Source organism: Mauremys reevesii, unplaced genomic scaffold (assembly GCF_016161935.1).
Source record: "Mauremys reevesii isolate NIE-2019 unplaced genomic scaffold, ASM1616193v1 Contig21, whole genome shotgun sequence".
Classification (NCBI taxonomy): domain Eukaryota; kingdom Metazoa; phylum Chordata; order Testudines; family Geoemydidae; genus Mauremys; species Mauremys reevesii.
In genome coordinates this window covers 553,099-574,263 of record NW_024100831.1, presented here as the reverse complement: position 1 = coordinate 574,263, position 21,165 = coordinate 553,099, and the positions used below count along the sequence as shown (strand labels likewise).

Below are 21,165 nucleotides of genomic sequence, written 5' to 3'. Positions count from 1 at the left end.
GAAGAAATCAGTATGTGTGCAGAACAGAGAGTTATTCAACCCTGAGAAAACACACATCACAGGTCGTTTTTAACCAGAGCTGAGAGAAGAGACTGTCTGACTAGGAATTCTCTCTGCATCAAATGAAAAGTTACCAGCCTAAATCCTTCTGCTACCGAATTAGTTCAAAGGTTGATAACACTTTTAAAAACTTATGGTAAAAGGGTCATTTCCCCCTTGCTGAAAATGAGGCTAAGCGGTGCTTTTTAATCTGCTTCCAAAACAAATTCGCTCTGGACAGAGGCTTTCTACCCGGAAGATGAACATGGGCACTGCTGCCAGACGGGCTCAGAGCCAAGGTCCATCCAGTGACTTTCAGCACTTTGTAAGCAACTGAAAAGAACATTATTGTGCAGCCAAACAGCAGAATCAAAGCCGCCGCTCTGGGGGCTCCCCCGACCCTGTCCCCAGGGCAGCCGCAGAGGCAGGAACTGGCTTTTCCTCTCCCTGCCCCGCCCCTTCTCCCCAGGGCAGACACTGCCCGGAGGGCTGCAGGGAATGGGGCTGGGAGCCGGAAGCCAGGAACCTCCCTCCCGCCGCTGCTCCTGCTGGTCTCTGCCCCCGGCTCCCTCCTGCCCCTCGGGCTGGGAGACTCGGGGCCTGGCCCGGCCCGGGGCGGTCGCTCCCCCGGGGCTGGCTCGGCTCCTGCAGGCCCGGGGGGGCGGGGGGGGGAGCGGCAGCTCTGGGACTCGCAGCCCCCCCGGAGCGGAGCTGGCGCGGGGAGGGGCCGTGGGGGCAGAGTCACTTCCCTCCCCGGGGCCCCCTCACCTGCAGGCTCGGCCCGGGCTCGGCTCACAATGGAGGCGGCGGCGGCGGCAGCGTGTGACCCGGGAAGTCCAGCCCCGGAATTGCTGAGAGCCAGGGGAGCCGCCCCCCAGCGACAGGCAGAGCCCAGAGTCAGTAGCGGCTACAGCTTCTTCCAGCCCCGATCTCGTGTGTGTGTGTGTGTCCCGGGCCACCGGTGTGTGTGTGTGTGTGTGTGTGTGTGTGTGTGTCCCGGGCCACCGGTGTGTGTGTGTGTGTGTGTGTGTCCCGGGCCACCGGTGTGTGTGTGTGTGTGTGTGTGTGTGTGTGTGTGTGTGTGTGTGTCCCGGGCCACCGGTGTGTGTGTGTGTGTCCCGGGCCTCCGGTGTGTGTGTGTGTGTCCCGGGCCTCCGGTGTGTGTGTGTGTGTGTGTGTGCCCCGTGCCTCCGGTGTGTGTGTGTGTGTGTGTGTGTGTCCGTCCGTCCCGGGCCACCGGTGTGTGTGTGTGTGTAACCTGCTCCCCCCCGGATCGGCTGGGGGAGCGGAGCATGCGCAGTAACAGCTGCTGAAGCCGCCCCCCTCCCGCGCTGCCCTCACTCGCCAGCCCCTCCCTGCCGCAGCCGAGGCGGATCAAACGGGGCGGCAGGGAGGGTCCCAGGGGGGCTCCGGGAACAGGGTGCGCGACTCCCGGAGCTGCGTGATGCGGGTGTGACACGTGCTGGAGGCTGCTGGTGTTCGAGCCCCTGGGGGGTTTCTAACTATCACACAGGACAATGGCCTGACTCAGACGTTGCTGCGTCCCACACAAATGCTCTATGCGACCTCGTCCTGGCCGAGAAAGACTCGATCACAGCACTGAACATCACAGGTAGTTTGAGTAAAAGTCCTTGTGACCTGAGCACATTATCATATGCGAACACCAAACAGAGGCCAGGCCAGTAACATAGAACATCAGGGTTGGAAGGGGCCTCAGGAGGGATCTAGTCCCACCCCCTGCTCAAAGCAGGACCAATCCCCAGACAGAATTTTACCCCAGTTCCCTAAATGGCCCCCTCAGGGATTGTGCTCACAATCCTGGGTATAGAAGGCCAATGCACAAACCACTGAGCTATGCCTCCCCCATGTAACTGTGTGCTTTTAAAAGGGCAGTTTCATAAAACTGGAAATGAATTGAGCCAAATGAGCTTAGAAGAAGAATTTAAATCCAACAAATGTGAATGAGAATGGAGTGATTTTTAAGAGCACTTTAGTCAATGACTTGAAGTTGACAACTGAAGGCAGCAGCACACTGATAAAACCCCACAAACCTGACTTAGAGGAGAACTGAAGGCATTTGTATAAAATCAACCTACCCACATCAGCTCCAGGCCCCAGTCCAGGGCCTGGCACTGCACAGCCAGGCCCTGCATCTGCTCCCAGCACCACTGATAAGCATGGGTGGCACGTTTGTAGAAATTTTGGTGGTGCCCAGAACCCACCCCCCAACTCTGCCCCCACCTGCCTAATGCTCTGGAAGGGGGCTCGGGAGGGGGAGGTCTGGGGTGCAGATCCTGGGCTGGGGATTAGGGTGCAGGAGAGGTGCAGGGTGCAGGCTTTGGGATGGAGTTTGGATGCTGGGTGCAGGCTCTGGGCTGGGGCAGGGGGTGGGTGTGCAGGAGGGGGTGAAGGGTGCAGGCTTTGGGATGGAGTTTGGGGGTGGGAAGGGATGTGTGGGAAGGGGAAGGGGGTGCACCTTGTGGGGAGGGAGTTTGGGGATAGGAGGGAATACAGGGGTGGGGACTGTGGGGCTGAGGATGAGGGATTCATGCTGCGTGGAGGGGCTCAGGGCTGGGGCAGAGGATTAGGGTGCGAGGGGATGAGGGCTCTGGCTGGGGATGAGGGGTTCATCCTGTGGGGGTGTGACGATGCGGTTCTGGCGGGACCCACCTGAGAGTGCCAATTCAGGACCAATTGCTCAAACAGGGCAGTCACAGGCTTGCAGCAGTGATGGAATAAACTGCAGGTTCAAATCAAGTCTCTGGAGTACATCCCCCGCTGGGATGGGTCATCAGTCCCTTGTGTAGAGCTTCAGCTTGTAGCAAAGTCCCTCCAGAGGTAAGAAGCAGGATTGAAGACACGGGCGGCTCTACACATTTCGCCGCCCCAAGCAGGGCGGCATGCCGCGGGAGGTGCTCTGCCGGTCGCCGGTCCCGCGGCTCCGGTGGACCTCCCGCAGGCAGAGCGCCCCCCCGGCATGCCGCCCCAAGCACGCGCTCGGCGTGCTGGGGTCTGGAGCTGCCCCTGATTGAAGACAAGATGGAGATGAGGCATCAGCCTTATATAGGCTTTTCCAGGTGCAAGAACCTCTTTGTCCTTACTGTGGAACATTACAGCAAAATGGAGTCTGGAGTCACATGGGCCAGTCCCTGCATACTTTGCTGAGTTACAAGGCGTATCTGCCTTCTCTCCATGGGTCAATTGTGTAGCTGATGGTCCTTAATGGGCCATCAAGCAAGCTGGGCAGAGCTAACACCAACTTGTCTGGGATGTTTCCCAAAAGCACAGCACCAACTTGAAATACAGACAGTATAGAGCCAATATTCATAACTTTAACTAAAAATGATACATACATATAGACAGCATAATCATAATCAGCAACCCATAACCTGGTCTTAGACACCTTAGATGACCCCCTTTACCTAAGATTCGGTGCCACTACAGGACCTTGGTTGCAACCCATGTTCTATATGGTCCCAATTTATATCAATAACGTCATGGGGGGAGGCTCAGGGTTGGGGCAGAGGATTAGGGTGCAGGGGGATGAGGGGTTCATGCTGTGGGGGCTCAGGGCTGGGGAAGAGGATTAGGGTGCAGGGGTGAGGGCTCTGGCTGGGGCTGAGGATTAGGGTGCGGGGGGGATGAGGGGTTCATGCTGCGTGGGGGGAGCTCAGGGCTGAGGATTAGGGTGCAGGGGATGAGGGGTTCATGATGCATGGGGGGGCTCAGGGCTGGGTCTGAGGATTGGGGTGCAGGGGGATGAGGGGTTCATGCTGCACGGGGCTCAGGGCTGGGGCAGAGGATTAAGGTGCAAGGGGATGAGGGTTCTGGCTGGGGTTGGGGGATGAGGGGTTCATGATGCGGGGGGGCTCAGGGCTGGTGCTGAGGATTAGGGTGCGGGGGGCTGAGGGCTCTGGCTGGGGATGAGGGCTCTGGCTAGGGATGAGGGTTTGGGGCGTTGGAGAGGCTCAGGGTAAGGGCAGCCTGCATTGCCATTAGTGGGGGGCAGGCACTAGGACCCTGCGGCAGCAGACAGCAGTTCTGCCAGGAGCTGCTCTACTCCGGCAGCATGAGGAAGAGGCTCCCCCTGCTTTCTTTCAGGTGGGGGGGAGGGACACACGCAGGGGGAGGGGTGGCAGGCGGGGGCTGGGACCTGCTCCAGGCAGGGATGCGGCGGGGGGGCGAGGCCCATGGGGGCCGGGGCCCGATCCAGGCAGGGCCGGGGGAGAGACCCAGCTCCACATATTGCTGGAGCAGGGCACCCGGCCCCTGAATATTCCTGGAGCCCGGGCACCGCAGGTCTATATAACCTGCCGCCCATGGCCTGTTGGGCCTGAGGTTTCTCGGTTGCACAGTTTCTCTGCACTGGGGGCAGGAGGCGTCTGTGTTGGATCCCTCCCAGCACTGACTGATGCAGGCTTGGCAGAAATTGTGCCCACGCTGCAGAGTGACAGGTTCTCTGAAGTACTCCAGACAGATGGGACACGTGGCTTGGTCCTGGAGACTTTCCACAGGGTCTCTGCAGCCATGGCTCCCTCTGGGCAGGGGAACCCTAAGTTTGAATTTCCTGAGCTCACACTAGACCCCACCTGCAGCAGCAGGAGGGCGTGTCCCACCTGGAACTGACAGGCTGTTTGAGGGGGAAGGAGCCCAGTGTTAATTTCAGCTCTGCAGGCTTTTGTGCATCCCTCTGCACCCCCTCCCATCCCCAAACTCTCTCCCAGAGCCTGCACCCCAGTCCCCTGCCCCAGCCTAGGGCCTGCACCCCAGACCTCCTCCCTCACCAAAACTCCCTCCCAGAGCCTTGGGCGGGTGGGGGGGGTGGAGTTTGGGTGGAGGCGGGTTCTGGGCACCACCAAAATTTCTACAGATCTGCCACCCTTGATCCTGCCCTGCAAACCTGAACTCCCAGCATTCTCAGGACACAGGCTGATCCCTAGTGGCCACTGTTGATATCCAGCACCTCCCTCCTCTCTTAACCTGTGAGTCCCTCTCTGGATTGGAACTGGACTGGAACCAAAGACCATCTTGGAAGCAATATTACCAGCCCAAGCCGTCAAAAATCATGAGTTGACCCCCCCCCAAAATCACAGGCTCCACCACAGCCCCTTCATTCATTCTTTGGCGGCAATTCGGCAGCAGGCCCTTCCCTCTGAGAAGGACTGAGGGACCCGCCGCCGAATTGCCGCAAAGAGCCAGCCCTGCGGGAGGATGCAATTTTATATTCTTGCTTCGATGCAAAAATACCTAGTTACAGCTCTGGGGCCTGGAGCTCCCCACAGCTGCGGGGAGCCCAGAGCCCTTTAAATCCCGCCCACAGCTTCAGCGGCCAGGCTGAGGCCAGGATTTAAAGGGCCTGGAGCTCCCTGCAGCTGCGGAGAGCCCAGAGCCCTTTAAATTCCACCCACAGCTTCTGCAGCTGGGCTGGGTCTGGGATTTAAAGGGCTCGGAGCTCCCTGCAGGTGCGGGAGCTCCAGGCCCTTTAAATCCTGGACCCAGCCCAGCAAGGCTCGGGGCTCCCGCGGCTGCCTTTAAATCCCAGCTGGAGCTGGGGTGGTGATTTAAAGAGCCCTGAGCTCCGTGGCGGCCGGAGCCCTAGGCCCTTTAATTTGCCCGTGAGCCCCGGGGGCTCCCAGCCACCTCTGCAGTTGGGAGCCCCGGGTTGATTTAAAGGCCCTGGGGCTCCCAGCCACAGCCGGTGCCCCAGGGTTTTTAAATCTTGAGAGGCACTGCCTCTTCTGGTGGATGCCACGCCTTTTCCGGATAAGGCCACGCCCCCCTCAGGACTCTGGCAAGTACCATTGAGTCCTGTATGTTACTTTCACCCCTGGACCCTAGCCACCATTCTTCCTGGGCCAGCCCCCAGGTACACAGGAAGGCTTGTGGGTGAACAAGGCCATTCACAACTCATTGTTTCTGAAGCATCCTCAATGGCTTCTACTTAATATCCCTACATCAGTAACACAGGTTTATACCTTATTTTCTGAACTCCAGAGATAGAAATAATACATGCAAAGAAGTAGGATGAACAGACTCAGTAGAGTATAACCTTTGTAAGTATATCAGACATGAGACCTTTTGCAAAAAAGCACATTCCAATTATGTCATATTTACAAGCATATTTTCATATGGAGTGCAATGTCACAATGGTGTATAAGCCCCTTCACAGGGAGAAATTAGCAGGTTCTGAAGGGCTCTGCAGAGAAAGGCACCTCGAGAACGAATGGCTGAAGTTGCTTTTGAGCGCTGGGTGGACATAGATTCTGCAAGGGCAGGAGCTATCTGCTGACATCTGCTGGTGAGCTGGGGAAATGACTAATTACACCTGTGTCCAACCATCTTCTCAATATCTCGTTGAAAGGTGTCATGAGTGGTCTCTGCAGAAGCTAATGTCTAAATGAGTGTCATAGTTATTAACATGTGCCATGTAGGATATAGTATCCAAAACTGTTGGAGATGAAAGATCTCATCTGGGGGTGGGGGGTGAGACCCAGGACTGACTCAATCAACATTGAGAACAATGGACATCTGGAACCCAGCCCAAGCCCTGTGTTTACTGTCTGGACCAGAAGCAGGCTTGAGCATTAACAAAGACAAAAGAACCCCAAGACAAGTCTCTGAATGGGGACCCCTGGGGTAAGAGACAATAGACTGTAACTGTACAGGCAGTCTTCGGACTTATGACACAATTGGTTCCTGAAAATCACATCTTCAGTTGAAATGTTGTAATCCGGAACCAATTGTCCCATAGGAACGTTATAAATGAGGGATTGGTTTCTAAACCGAGGCCCGATATGCTATTTTCACGCAGATTTTTGTACTCAATCAATTATAGACAAGTAATATAGCTCCATTAATGTATTCATATTGAAAATAATAATCATGTTGACATAAAAGAATCACAGACACTAAAAATACATAAAGAAATATCAACAAAGAATCCTGTGGCACCTTATAGACTAACAGACGTTTTGCAGCATGAGCTTTCGTGGGTGAATACCCACTTCTTCGGATGCAAGTGGTGGAAATTTCCAGGGGCAGGTTTATATATGCAAGCAAGAAGCAAGCTAGAGATAACGAGGTTAGTTCAATCAGGGAGGATGAGGCCCTGTTCTAGCAGATGAGGTGTGAAAACCAAGGGAGGAGAAACTGGTTCTGTAATTGGCAAGCCATTCACAGTCTTTGTTTAATCCTGAGCTGATGGTGTCAAATTTGCAGATGAACTGGAGCTCAGCAGTTTCTCTTTGAAGTCTGGTCCTGAAGTTTTTTTGCTGCAGGATGGCCACCTTAAGATCTGCTATTGTGTGGCCAGGGAGGTTGAAGTGTTCTCCTACAGGTTTTTGTATATTGCCATTCCTAATATCTGATTTGTGTCCATTTATCCTTTTCCTTAGAGACTGTCCAGTTTGGCCGATGTACATAGCAGAGGGGCATTGCTGGCATATGATGGCATATATTACATTGGTGGACGTGCAGGTGAATGAACCGGTGATGGTGTGGCTGATCTGGTTAGGTCCTGTGATGGTGTTGCTGGTGTAGATATGTGGGCAGAGTTGGCATCGAGGTTTGTTGCATGGGTTGGTTCCTGAGCTAGAGTTACTATGGTGCAGTGTGCATTTACTGGTGAGAATATGCTTCAGGTTGGCAGGTTGTCTGTGGGCGAGGACTGGCCTGCCACCCAAGGCCTGTGAAAGTGTGGGATCATTCTCCAGGATGGGTTGTAGATCCCTGATGATGCGCTGGAGGGGTTTTAGCTGGGGACTGTATGTGATGGCCAGTGGAGTCCTGTTGGTTTCTTTCTTGGGTTTGTCTTGCAGTAGGAGGCTTCTGGGTACACGTCTGGCTCTGTTGATCTGTCTCCTTATTTCCTCGTGCGGGTACTGTAGTTTTGAGAATGCTTGGTGGAGATTTTGTAGGTGTTGGTCTCTGTCTGTGGGGTTAGAGCAGATGCAGTTGTACCTCAGTGCTTGGCTGTAGACAATGGATCTTGTGGTGTGCCCGGGATGGAAGCTGGAGGCATGAAGGTAGGCATAGCGGTCGGTAGGTTTTCGGTATAGGGTGGTGTTAATGTGACCATCAATTATTTGCACCGTAGTGTCTAGGAAGTGGACCTCCCGTGTAGATTGGTCCAGGCTGAGGTTGATGGTGGGGTGGAAGCTGTTGAGATCGTGGTGGAATTTTTCCAGAGTCTCCTTCCCATGGGTCCAGATGATGAAGATGTCATCAATGTAGCGTAGGTAGAGAAGGGGCGTGAGTGGACGGGAGCTGAGGAAGCGTTGTTCCAGGTCAGCCATAAAAATATTGGCATATTGTGGGGCCATGCGGGTGCCCATAGCGGTGCCACTGATCTGGAGATATATATTGTCATCAAATTTGAAATAGTTGTGTCTGAGGATAAAGGCACAGAGCTCAGCAACCAGTTGTGCTGTGGCATCATCAGGGATACTGTTCCTGACAGCTTGTATTCCATCAGCATGCGGGATGTTGGTGTAGAGAGCCTCTATATCCATGGTGGCCAGGATGGTGTTTTCTGGAAGGTCACCAATGCATTGTAGTTTCCTCAGGAAATCAGTGGTGTCACGGAGATAGCTGGGAGTGCTGGTGGCATAGGGTCTGAGTAGAGAGTCCACATATCCAGACAGTCCTTCAGTGAGAGTTCCAATGCCCGAGATGATGGGGCGTCCACGATTTCCAGGTTTGTGGATTTTGGGCAGAAATATAATACCTGTACAGCGCTGTACACCGTACATTATCCCTACCCACAAGTGAGCTAAAATGCATAGACACATTTTAAAGCCTTAACATTTTTAACCTAACTTGTCTTCATCATTCCTAGGCATTGCTGATCTAAGAAACTGACTGAAGGGATGAAGTAGGAGATGGGACACTTTCGTCTGAGCTCACAGGTGATTCTAATTGGATAGGGCTTTCAGGGGTATTTGGAGTTGAATTGGAAGGAGATAAGGAAGTGTTCGAGGGAGTTTGGACAGATATTCTCCTCTTTCCTTTGTAAATTTCTCTGTAGCAGCTGTACGTGTTGTATAGGTCCCTATTCACAGATGCACTGCGTTCAACATTGGGGTCATGTTCCTCAAACATGGACATGGCAGCTTCCAAATGTTGAAATGCCTCAGCCAACACTTTTATTGTCAAGACTTTATGAGGAGTCTCTTCAGCAGTGGATGTGTCGTCTTCTTCCTCTGCCACTTTTTGCTGTTCCCATTCAATGAGGTCCTCATTAGTTAGTTCTTCAGAATGTGATGCCAGCAACTCATCAACATCCTCTGGCGCAACATCTAAGTTGAGTTCTTTGCCCATTTCAACAACAGCATTGGTCACCTCCTCAACAGTGTCAGTAAAGCCTTGGAAGTCAGACACAAAACCAGGACACAATTTTCTCCAAACACCATTGAAATTGTGTTGTTTGACTTCATTCCATGCCTCATCAATGTTCTTAACTGCATGATAAATGCTGAAGCTCTGCCAGAATTCCTTCAGAGTTGGTCCACCTTGCTTCTCAGTTTCTCTGATGGCCTGAGCAAATGCGCTCCTGAGATAGTGGGCCTTGAAGTATGCAATTACCCCCTGGTCCATGGGTTGCAACAGTGAAGTGGTGTTTGGGGGCAGAAACACCACTTGGATGGTAGGATGCAAGTCGTCAAGGCTGGGTGGATGACCAGGAGCATTGTCGAGGATTAACAGTGCTTTAAATGCAAGATTGTTTTTGCTGCAATAATCCCTGACACTTGGCACAAAATGATAATTAATCCAATCCTCAAAAATGTTTTTATTGACCCACACATTAGGATGGGATTTCCATATCACTGGGAGAAATGCCTTGGAATATCCCTGGAAAGCCCTGGGGTTTTCTGAATGGTACACAAGCAAAGGTTTAAGTTTAAAGTCACCTGCAGCATTTGCACCGAGCAAAAGAGTGATCCTATCTTTAGCAGTTTTGTACGCTGGCATGGATTCCTCCTCTTCAGCCATGTTGGTTCTCAATGGCATTTTTTTCCAAAAGAGCCTAGTTTCGGCAACATTAAAAACTTGTTGAGCACAATATCCACCCTTTTCAATTATTTTAGCCAGTGTCTCAGGAAAAACACGAGCTGCCTCCTCATCAGCACTGGCAGCTTCATCTGAGACCTTCATGTTATGCAAATTGGCTCTGGCTTTAAACTGCATAAACCAGCCCCTATTTGCATTAAAAGGCTCAGTGTTAGAACTCTCCCCCTGTTGTTTCTTTAGATCATCATAAAGACTCCGGGCCTTCTCCTGAATTCTGCTTGAACTCACTGGAGCACAGCGTTGATTTTGATCCTTCAGCCAAATGAATAACAGTTTCTCAACCTGGCCATTAAGTCCAACATGCTGCTTAGTTGTCACAGCTGATTGCATAGGAGCTGAACCCTTAACACGTTCCTGAATCCGTTCCTTGTTTTGCAGGATGGTTGAAACAGTCGATCGGGCGATAGCCAAAGCTTTACCAATTTCAGTTGGCGTCTCACCTCTTTCGAACCTCTTAATCATTTCAATTTTTGTATCCAAACTAATTCTTGTATATTTCCTAGAAGAAGAAACACCACTTGCACCAGATTTCCGCTTTTCTGCCATTATTATGGGCAAGCAAACACTAAATTTTAAGAAAAAGTTTGGAAGTGCAAAGATCCACCACGTAAAAATGGCGTCGAAACAGCAACTGAGCACCTTAAGTTATGGAGATGGGCGGCATAGAAAGTCGCTGTGCATGTATGAACTTGTTCACCGGCATTGCATTGCGTCCTCTCAAGCACAAGAAACCCAAAACTGATGTTGGAAAGTCGAAACAGGATGTCAGTCTATAAACGGCTTAAGTGCCATTCATCATAACTTGAACGTCGTAAAGTCGAGGCCTGCCTGCATAACAGAATAGGAAAAGACACCAGATGTTACCAGTTCTGGAGCAGAGACTCAGCAGAAGTGTCTCATGAAAAGAGGATCCCAGCTTTCGAAACTGGACAGGTACACTGTTGGATGAGAAATACTTTATTAGACAGGAAAATAACTGGTAAATGAGTACAGCCTATAGACCGTCTCTCATGTTTTTCTTTAACCTGTAACTGTATGTTTCCAAATCCTTATACCAAGTTTCATGAGAATCTCTATCTCAAGATCTGTTAAATAAACTTCAATTTATTTTTACTGTAGACGCACTTAAGTAACTTGTGCTAGGCAGAGAGTTAAATTAAGGTGAAACCAGCAAACTGGGGGGCACTGCTTCTATGGCGGCAGCAGACTGGCATACACTGCAGATGCCCAGAAGACCAGGGACTGGGAATTCAAGTGTAAAAAAGGGGGGCTGCAAATAGAGGGAAAGAGTGGGGCTCATGGCACCGAGGGAGGAGTATCTCTATAGCCAATAGCCAGTGGCTGGCTGACTGGGCAAAAAAATGGCAGATGACATTCAGTGTTGATAAATGCAAATTATGCACATTGGTAAAAAAATAATCACAACCATATATACAAAATTATGGGCATCTAAATTAGCTGTTACCACTCAAGAAAGAGATCTTGGAGTCATTGTGGGTAGTTCTCTGAAAACATCTGCTCAATGTGCAGAAGCAGTCAAAAAAGCAAACAGAATGGAAGGAATGATTGGGAAAGAGATAGATAAGAAGACAAAAAATATCATAATGCCACTACATATACCAATGGTACGTCCACATTTTGAATACTGTGTGCAGTTCTGATCATCCCATCTCAAAAAAAGATATATTAGAATTGGAAAAAGTAAAGAGAAGGGCAACAAAAATGATTAAGGGGATGAAACAGCTTCCATGCAAGAACCAATGAAAAGACTGGGACTGTTCATCTTAGGAAAGGGATGCTACAGATCTATCAAATCATAAATGGGGTGGAAAAAGTGAATGAGGAAGTGTTATTTACCCCTTCACATAACACAAGAACCTGGGGGCATCCAATGAAGTTAATAGGCAGCAGGTTTGAAACGAACAACAGGAAGTATTTCTTCACACAACGCACAGTCAACCTGTGAAACTCAGCACCAGGGAATGCTCTCCCCTCGAATCCTGCTCTGGGGTGTAGGGCCCCCCTCTCAGGGCTGCTGCTGCCCAAACAGCACAACAGGGATGGGACCCTGCTGTCCCTCCTCAGCTCCCAGCAGCCACCTTCAGAACCAGCCCTGAGTCACCCCCCCCCCCCCCGAGCTTTCACTGAAACACAGAGTTAGTCATTAGAACTCCCTCCCAGTCGGGGGGACTTTCTGTGGCAGCTGGACCCAGCCCCTGGGACAGCTCCAGGCTCTGCCCGCACCAGCCCCACACCCGGAGCCTGCAGGTGAGGGGCCCCAGGGGAAAGGGTTGGGGCTGGGCAGGGAAGTGACTCTGCTCCAGCGGCCCCACCCCAGCTCTTGGGAGAGGGGCTGTGAGTTTCAGAGCTGCTGCCCTCCCAGACCCCCCCCCCCCCGGCTCTGCTCCCTCCAGCGCTTGCAGGAGCCGAGCCAGCCCCGGCCGGGCTAGGGAGCAAGGCTCCCAGCCAGAGGGGAGCGAAGAGGGGGCAGGAGGGAGACAGGGGAGAGACTGGGAGGGGCAGCAGGAGCAGTAAGTGGGGAGGGAGGGTCCCAGCTCCCACCCCTGCCTGGTTCCATGAGGGATGAGATGGGGAATGGGAGGGAAGCGTTAGAGCCCTTCTATGCAGATACCCCAGGCATGAGAAAGTTTGGGTCCCTAGAGGGGACCTCACCCCTGGGACCCCCTTCTCCACAACCCTATCACGCTGGGGAGACAAACCCTGGTGACCCCAAACAAGCCCTGAGCCTGAGCCATGCGCAGCCCCCAGTTACTGATGGGCCCTGCCCAGCTGCTGTCCTACCCTGGCCCTGGGGGCTGGTGAGCCCAGCTGTCCCTGCTCCCTGCCCCAGAGCAGAGCTCTCCCCCCCCCCTCCGGGGTGTGCAGGCAGCAGTGGGATCTCCCAGCAGCCCTGGCCCAGCTGCACGGAGACAAATCGCTCTGTATCCTGGGTAGAGTCAGAGACACACGGGGCCCGAATCCGTCTCCCTGGGTCTGGGGCTCTGTCCCGACTCAGGGCCTGATTGAAGAGATGATGGGGGTGGGGGGCCAGTCAGTCCTTACCCTACGTCTCTGGGCTCGGTGTCTCCCCAGGCTCTGGCTGTCCCTGGGAGCTGGCAGGTCCCCTGGGCTTCCCCCGAGCTCGGTGCCTCTCTGCGCTCCCTGGAGTGAGGCCTGTGTTATATCTGCACCCAAAGCTGCAACCCACTCACGCATAGAAACATCCCCCCACACATGAATCACTAGAACCCGACCCTCTCAGGGTGTGTCCTCCCCGCCACATCCGCCCATGACTTGCCATGACGCAGACCACTTGGCAGCTCCCTGATCTAACATAAGGTGACCAGATGCCCCATTTTCTGGGTCTTTTTCTTATATAGGTGCCTATTACCCCCACTCCCTGTCCCGTTTTTTTCACAGTTGCTGTCTGGTCGCCCTACTTATGTTCACTTGGCCCCATTCTCTGGCTTGTCCCCATGTGACCCAGGAGTAAAAGGTTTAGTTTCACTTTCCTGTTCCCAGAAATGTGCTGCTCTGACAGCAACCAGCCATTTCCCTTCGGCCAACTCCCTGCTGCTGTGGGCTGAGTTGGGAAGAGTCATTAGGGCCAAAGAGCCACCTCCCACCCACATTTCTGCCGGTTCCTGCAGCTTGGCCTCTCCTCAGCTCCAGCCAGGTGGTGTGTCTGCTCTGGGCAAGGACGCGGTACAGGTGAAGCACAGGACTGGAAGGGACCTCGAGAGGTCATTAAGTCCAGTCCCCTGCACTCATGGCAGGACCAGCACCATCCAGAACATCCCTGACAGGTGTTTGTCTAACGTGCTCTTAAAAATCTCCAATGTGTAACCACACACCTCCTGGGTGTGGTGCTCTGTCCCATGTAGTGGCACTGAGCCCCCTTAGAGATTAATGAGTCTGCTTCAGCCTTAGTTAACAACCAGGCGGCTTTTAGCTCACACAACAGAAGCTCATGCATTTTGCTCCAGAAGTTCCCAGGTTCAATCCCATCCACCCATGACGCGACTCCTCACTTGCCCTTATATCAGAGTCAGCTATGGCTGAATTGGCTGTGGCTGCCTCCCCGATCAGCCTAGCTCAGCTGCCTGTAACCCTTCCCTAGGAGTGTGGTAACTGGGGTTACTCCCCATGGGTGTAAATCTCTCTCTCCTCAGCCTCAGAACTCTCTGTTTTGGACATTGATAACTTTCACCCAGTGCAGGGGGCACTGGATCTGAGCAGGCTCAGGGAACTCTGGCCCTGGGATGAGTGACACCCTACAGCAGAGGTGGGCAAACTATGGCCCATGGGCCACATCCGGCCCGCAGGACCATCCTGCCCGGCCCCTGAGCTCCCGGCCAGGGAGGCTAGCCCCCAGCCCCTCCCATGCTGTCCCTCTCCCCCGCAGCCTCAGCACACTGTGAGCAGCATGGCTGGCTCTGGCTGGGCCGCAGAGCTGCGAGCTCCTGCCGCTCTGAGCAGCACGGTAAGGGTGCGGGGGGAGGTTGGATAAGGGGCAGGTGGTTCTGGGGGGCAGTCAGGGGATACAGAGCAGGGGGCGGTTGGATGGGGTGGTGGTCAGGGGACGAGGAGCAGGGGCGGTTGGATAGGGGGTGGGGTCCTGGGAGGGGGCAGTCAGGGGCTCTGAGGGGGGCTGTCATTGAGTGGGAAGTGGGAGGGGGTGGGGGCCAGGCTGTATGGGGAGGCACAGCCTTCCCTACTCGGCCTGCCACACAGTTTCACAACCCTGATGTGTCCCTTGGGCCAAAAGGTTTGCCCACCCCTGCTCTACAGTGATGGGCGTCCATGAGGTGCAGAAGTGGGGGATGGGCATAGAGAAGGGGCCAGAGTCTGGGCCCCTCGGTGGCTTCTTGGTGTTGCTCCATAAACACATGGATCTGCCCTATCCTGATGCCTCCCCCACCAGGGGAGCGCTAGGGGCGGCAGGGCCGGGGTTCAACTCAGTGTCTTGACACTTCAGCTGAAGTCCTGCGTTCCAGAGGCTCTGAGTGTGGCAGCCGGGTGGGGGAGAGTCTCCCCTGGAATCAGCGTCTCAGCCAGACGATGCCCCAGGCCCTGCAGCGCTGACCCTGCTGCCTCTGCCCAGGGCATTCTCCTGGCTTTGTTACTGAAATGTGCATTGCACACAGGGCTGGACTGAGGCCACTCAGGGCCCAGGCTCCACACGCTGTCACAGGGCCCTGCTGTGACCCTGCCCCACTGGCTGTGAAAGGGGTCACCCACCCCAGGGCGTCTGCTGGGGGTGGGGCCTGCAAACCCCCTTGGGCAGACAGGGGGAACAGCTGGGGGCTCCCTCCCCTTGGGGACACTGAGGGCAGGAGGGGGGGGTCCCCTCTCCTCTGAGAGAGAGACAGGATCAGGGATCCCCCTTCCCTGTTGTACTGACCCCAGCAACTGAGGTGTTTCTGCATGGGTTGGGGGACAGAGCCACTGAGCTCTCCCCTTCCTGCCACACACACAGCCCTCTGCTGGGGTGCAGTCTGCACGGCAGGTTAACACCCCATATGGACCCCTGACAATTACCTGTCAGGGTAATTGGCTCAGACTCTCTGCAGACTCAGGCAGGTGTCACAGCATCTGCCACACTAGGAGCACGTTTTCAGTATTTTCTTTGCAACCCTGATAGTTGAAATATGTCCCCCCCCCCCCCCCACACACACACGGAAGCCAAGATCCTGATGTAATCACATGTCTTCAGTAGCCAGGGCTAGACATGGTCCTATAGGGCCTCTGCTTCATCCAGCCCTGCCTCCTGCAGTCCCCACCCGTCACACATGAAGACTAACGGCTGTTTAATCACACACAATGCCCCTGCAGGTGAAACTCCAGGAAGCCCTGGGCCCTCTGAGGAAGGAGCTGGAAGAGGCCCTGGAGCTGATGTCTAAAGAGCAGAAGAAATCCATGAATTGGCAGGTGGGTGTCTGGGTTTATACATCCCAGAGCCCGTCCCCCTGCAGCGTTCCTGGGGATGCAGGGCTGTAAAGCTGCAGGCTGAGGTTATATCCTGCTCTGGCTGTTTGCCCCGGGATGGTGCCATGGTTTCTGGAGCAGGAATCATCTCTGGTGGGGATCCCAGTGCAGCAGCCCTGGGGGGAAGGATAGTTCCTGGCCTGGGGCAGTGACACAGATTCACCCCAGGGCTCACTCACTACCCAAAACCATTTGGCTGAAAAATGCATTGGGTAAAATAGCCCAATAGTAACCCCGAGGGCACACCAGAATCCACCCCTAACCACCCCAAAAAACAAAGAACAAAATAAACAGTCATTGCTGTACCATCTGCATGATTAATTATCACTTCAAACATGAAAACAACACTGCAAAGGTGAGAGCAGCATAACAAACCAAGCCCCATAAACTTGTATAAAACCAAATCCCTATAAATCCAAACCCTAAACTTTAAGTCTGGTTCTGCAACCACCCTCCAAAAGCATCAAATGCGCATCTCACAAGACTCGGCTCCATCCTCGTGTCCAGGCCCCCTGGCCAGTGACTTGGCATAAGCAACTCTAAGGCCTTGTCTACACTACAAGACTATTTCGAATCAACTTAGTTCGAATTTGTGGATTCGACCTTATGAAGTCGAATTTGTGTATCCATACTAAATACACTAATTCGAATTTCGGAGTCCACATTCACGGGGCCAGCGTCGACTTTGGAAGCGGTGCACTGTGGGAAGCTATCCCACAGTTCCCGCACTCCCCGCTGCGCATTGGAATGCTGGGTAGAGCCCCCAATGCCTGCTGGGGGGAGAAATGTGTCGAGGGTGGTTTTGGGTAAGTGTCGTCATTGAACCGTCAATCACAACCTCCCTCCCTCCCTCCCTCCGTGAAAGCGCCTGCGGGCAATCTGTTCGTGCACTTTTCTGGTCAGTGACAGCGCGGACGCCACAGCACTGCAAGCATGGAGCCCGCTGCGATCATCGCCGTTTTCTCCTCCTCGCACTTTATCATCCACCTCTTCCACAGTCAGCTGCTGAGAAATTGGGCTACTTTTCAATGGTGCTGCAAGCACTGGGGGACCATACGGGACGTTTTACAAACATCAACGTCGGGTGGCCGGGCAAGGTTCATGATGCATGTGTTTTCAGGAACTGTGGGCTGCTCTCAGACGCCTGCAGGAAGGTAGTTTCTTCCCGGACCATGAAATAACTGTTGTGGATGTGCAGATGCCTATAATCATCCTCGGGGACCCAGCCTGCCCGCTAATGCACTTGCTCATGAAGCCCTATACAGGCGCCTGGGACAGCGACAAGGAACTCTTCAAATACCAGCGAGCAGCGTGACCTGTGACTGTTCAGTTTCTTTACAGAGAAGCTGAACCTGCCCCTGTTTCTTTACCCACTGACTGTTGACTCTCCTCTTCGGTTACATACCCCATTCACCCCGTTACCCCCACTTCCAGCACACGTGTAAAAATAAAATACATGTCCCATTATTACTTAACAAAGGTTTCTTTATTCATGACTTTTCATGAAAGGGTTGAAACTGGGACGCAGGCTGTGCTGGGTAGGGTGTGCGGTGATGTAAAGACCGCCTCTAAACTCAAGGAATGACAGGCTCCTGCTCCTAGAGCGGTCCGCAGTGCCGGAATGCTTCTTTCAACGGAGCCTGCCATCCCTCTTTATGGAATTCTGTGTGCGGGCGGATATGTGACCTTGTGGTGGAGGAGGACGGATACAGATTCCTCAGCTGCGTGACTCAGCGGTCCAGGACAAGGACCGCTGTATAAGATCTGTAACCGCCCTCCCCCGCTGCAAAGTCACATCTCCCCCGCCCACACAGATCCTGGAAACCACCTCCAAAAACTGACCAGATTGCCTACTGACTGCACCGTGTGTGTGACCCGCTGCTGATCCTGCCCCCGTGTCTGTACCCTGGGAAAGGTGACTGTCCTATGCAATTAACCACACCCTTCCCCACGCCCCCCATTCGAACACAGTCTTCTTTGAAAAAACATAACGGAAACAGTAATTAACAGCAAATCATTTTTATTAATTAAGTAGACAGTTAGGGGATGGGACTGGGATTGGGACTACTGTGAGTCTGGAAGTGAAGGACTTCGGCAACTGTAGGGTATGAGAGCTTTTGGGTACTTGAGCACTGTGCTGTGGTGCAGTGACAGTATTCACGTCCCCGGCCGCCCCTCCTCCTGATTATTTTCGGTGAGGGGGGTATGGGACTTTGTGGCGGGGAGGGCGGTTGCAGATACACTGCAGGGGGGCTCTGTCCTCCTGCGGTCCTGCAGAACATCCACAAGGCGCCTGAGCGTGTCCGTTTGCTCCCTCACTAGTCCAAGCAGCGTTTCAGTCGCCTGCTTGTCTTCCTCACGCCACCTCTCCTCCCGTTCGCTGTGTGAGCGCTGGCACAGAGAGACGGTCTCCCTCCACTGGCTCTGCTGGTCCGCCTCTGCTAGGTAGCAGCCCATACGTTCCTCGAACATCTTGTCCCTTGTCTTTTTCTTTCGCCGCCTAATCTTCGCCAGCCTCTGCGAGGGGGATGCTGTGGCAGGTCTGGAGACAGTGGAAGCTGTGAGATGGGAAACAGGGAGTGAATTCCTTGCAAAGATACATTTTTGCGAACAATTAACTGAGTCTAGGCTGTCTCTGTGAATTCTGGGTTGAGACCCCTGTGCCTGCTGGGGCAGAAATCATTTTCGCGGTGGATTCTGGGTAAATGTCGCCGGTCATTCCTTCCTCCGGGAAAGCAACGGCAGACAATCATTTCAAGCCCATTTTCCCAGAATTGCCCTGGCATATGCCATAGCGTGGCAACCATGGACACTGTTTTGCCTTTTGTGTATGTGTCACCGTATGTGTACTAGATGCCGCTGACAGAGGCGGGCCAGCAGCGCTACACAGCAGCATGCTTTTGCTTTTGCATGACAGCAGAGATGGTTACCAGCCATATTGTACCATCAACCATACCATAAATTGGTAATAAGATGGTAATAAGATGGGCATGGTTACCTGTCCTTTTGCACTGCCCCATTTGGGGCTGTCATAAGTGCCCCTGGCCGAGCAGCCAGGGGCGCAAAAGCAAAAATTGGGAATGACTACCTGAGTCAATCCCTCCTTTTTGGTATCTAAAAATAGAATCAGTCCTGCCTAGATTATGGGCAAGTGTACTAGAGAACCACTGTATCATAGAACCAGAGAGCACAGCCGCTCTGTGTCTGATCCTGCATAAATTCTGAGCTGTATGCTATTCACAGGGGGTTCTCCTGCAACAACACTACCTCTTCATTCCGTTCTTACCCCAGCCTTCCTGGGCTACCATACCATTGTCCCCCCACTTGTGTGATGAAGTAATAAAGAATGCAGGAATAAGACACAGTGACTTGTTTGTGAGAAATGACTGGAAGGAAGCCTCCAGCTGCAATGATAGTCCAGGCAGGACATTAAGGAGTGTGGATGAAGGAGCCCATCATCCCTCTGCTAGTCCAGGGGCAATTGAATCTTTTATTTACAATGAAGGGTGGGGGCTGATGGAGCTCAGCCCCCTGTTGCAATGATGAGGACGGTTACCAGCCATATTGTACCATCAGCCATCAAAAATTAGGGACAGGCGCCCTTGATCGACCTTACTGATACTAGTCGGCATGGTTACCAGCCCTTTTGCACTGCCCCATATGCCAAGAGGCTGATGATGAGGATGGATTTCCATCTTATTGTACCGTCAGCCATCAATAGCGTGGGGGGAGCAAGGATGTTGGTGTTGAGTGCTGCACCATCGCGTCTATCTGCAGCATTCAGTAAAGATAGGGTGACATGTAAAAGAGTCAACAGAGGATTGTTTTCACTTCTGGTGGTGGGTGGGGTGTGTGCGCAAATTGCCGAACTATGCCCTGACCCACCGCAGACACTGTGTTTGACCCTAGAAGCATTTGGAGCTCATCCAAGAATGCAAATACTTTTCGGAGACAGCAGGAACTGTGGGATAGCTTGCGTCCTCCTTCCCCCCTCCCTCCATGAGCGTCCATTATATTCTTTGGCTTTCCGTTACGCTCGTCACGCAGCTGCGTGCTGAGTCTGTGCTATACCGTCTGTCCGTAGATTTCTGAAAAATACTTTGGACCAGGCGTAAAATTACAGTAATTACCCTAATTAGATGCAGGAGTCTCCGAGCGAGATCACCCTGAGGAGGGTCACTGAAGGAGATAGAGAGTGCATGCTGTGTGAAAGCTAGCACGAACCAGGGCCCGATGCAGCCGTGCTCGGGGAGGCACTGCTCCCTGAGTTCCTCATGAAAGCCTTGCACGGAAAACTCTGCTACCACGGAGCACCCAATAAGGCAGCTCTCCCCAGGAACCTCCTGCTGATGCTTTTCGATTAACGCAAGGAGAGCTTCGTGGAGATCTCCAAGGATGATTTCTGTTCTATCCCCATATCTAGAGAGCCCTCCTTTTCACACAGTTCAGATTCCTGTTATATTAAGAATAAAAGTTAACATGGTTACAGCACTTACCGACTGCTCCTTCCCCTGATTCAGGGTCCGGGTTAATGGCCGGGGAGGGTTGTTGGGGGATCTCCGTGACGGTGATGAATAGATCCTGGCTGTCGGGGAAACCAGCGTTGTGGCGCTGTCGCCTGCCTCGTCCTCCACAAGCCCTTCCTCATCTTCCCCGTCCGCGAACATCACCGAGGAACTGGCCGTCGACACTGTCCCATCGTCAGAGTCCACAGTCACTGGTGGGGCAGTGGTGTCAGGCTCCGTAGCGTCCGTTTGCCGCTTTGATTTTTTGGTAGCCTTGTCTGGGGTCCTTGGTTTTCACGCGGCGATGCGTTGCATGACGGCTGTATCCTCTGTCTGGATCATGGCTTTGGAGACCTTCTCGTAGGTCTTTGCATTCCGTTTGTTGGAGCGCAGCTCCGAAAGCACAGACTCCTCGCCCCACACACCGATCAGATCCAAGAGTTCCCGGTCAGTCTATGCCGGGTCCCTCTTTCTATTCAGAGATTACATGAACTCCTCTGCTGGAGAGCTCTGTATTGCTGCCGGTGCTGCTGAGCTCGCCCCGATGTCCAACCACAAAAATGAG

General features: G+C 53.3%; 1 long non-coding RNA gene across 1 annotated transcript; it reads left to right on the top strand.

The window, feature by feature from the left end:
- The first annotated feature begins 1,551 nt into the window (after positions 1-1,551).
- LOC120393517 lies at positions 1,552-11,096 on the top strand. The gene is made up of 3 exons (XR_005592058.1): positions 1,552-1,651; positions 8,876-8,945; positions 10,288-11,096. It is a non-coding gene; the product is annotated as an uncharacterized LOC120393517 (long non-coding RNA).
- Positions 11,097-21,165: the final 10,069 nt, after the last annotated feature.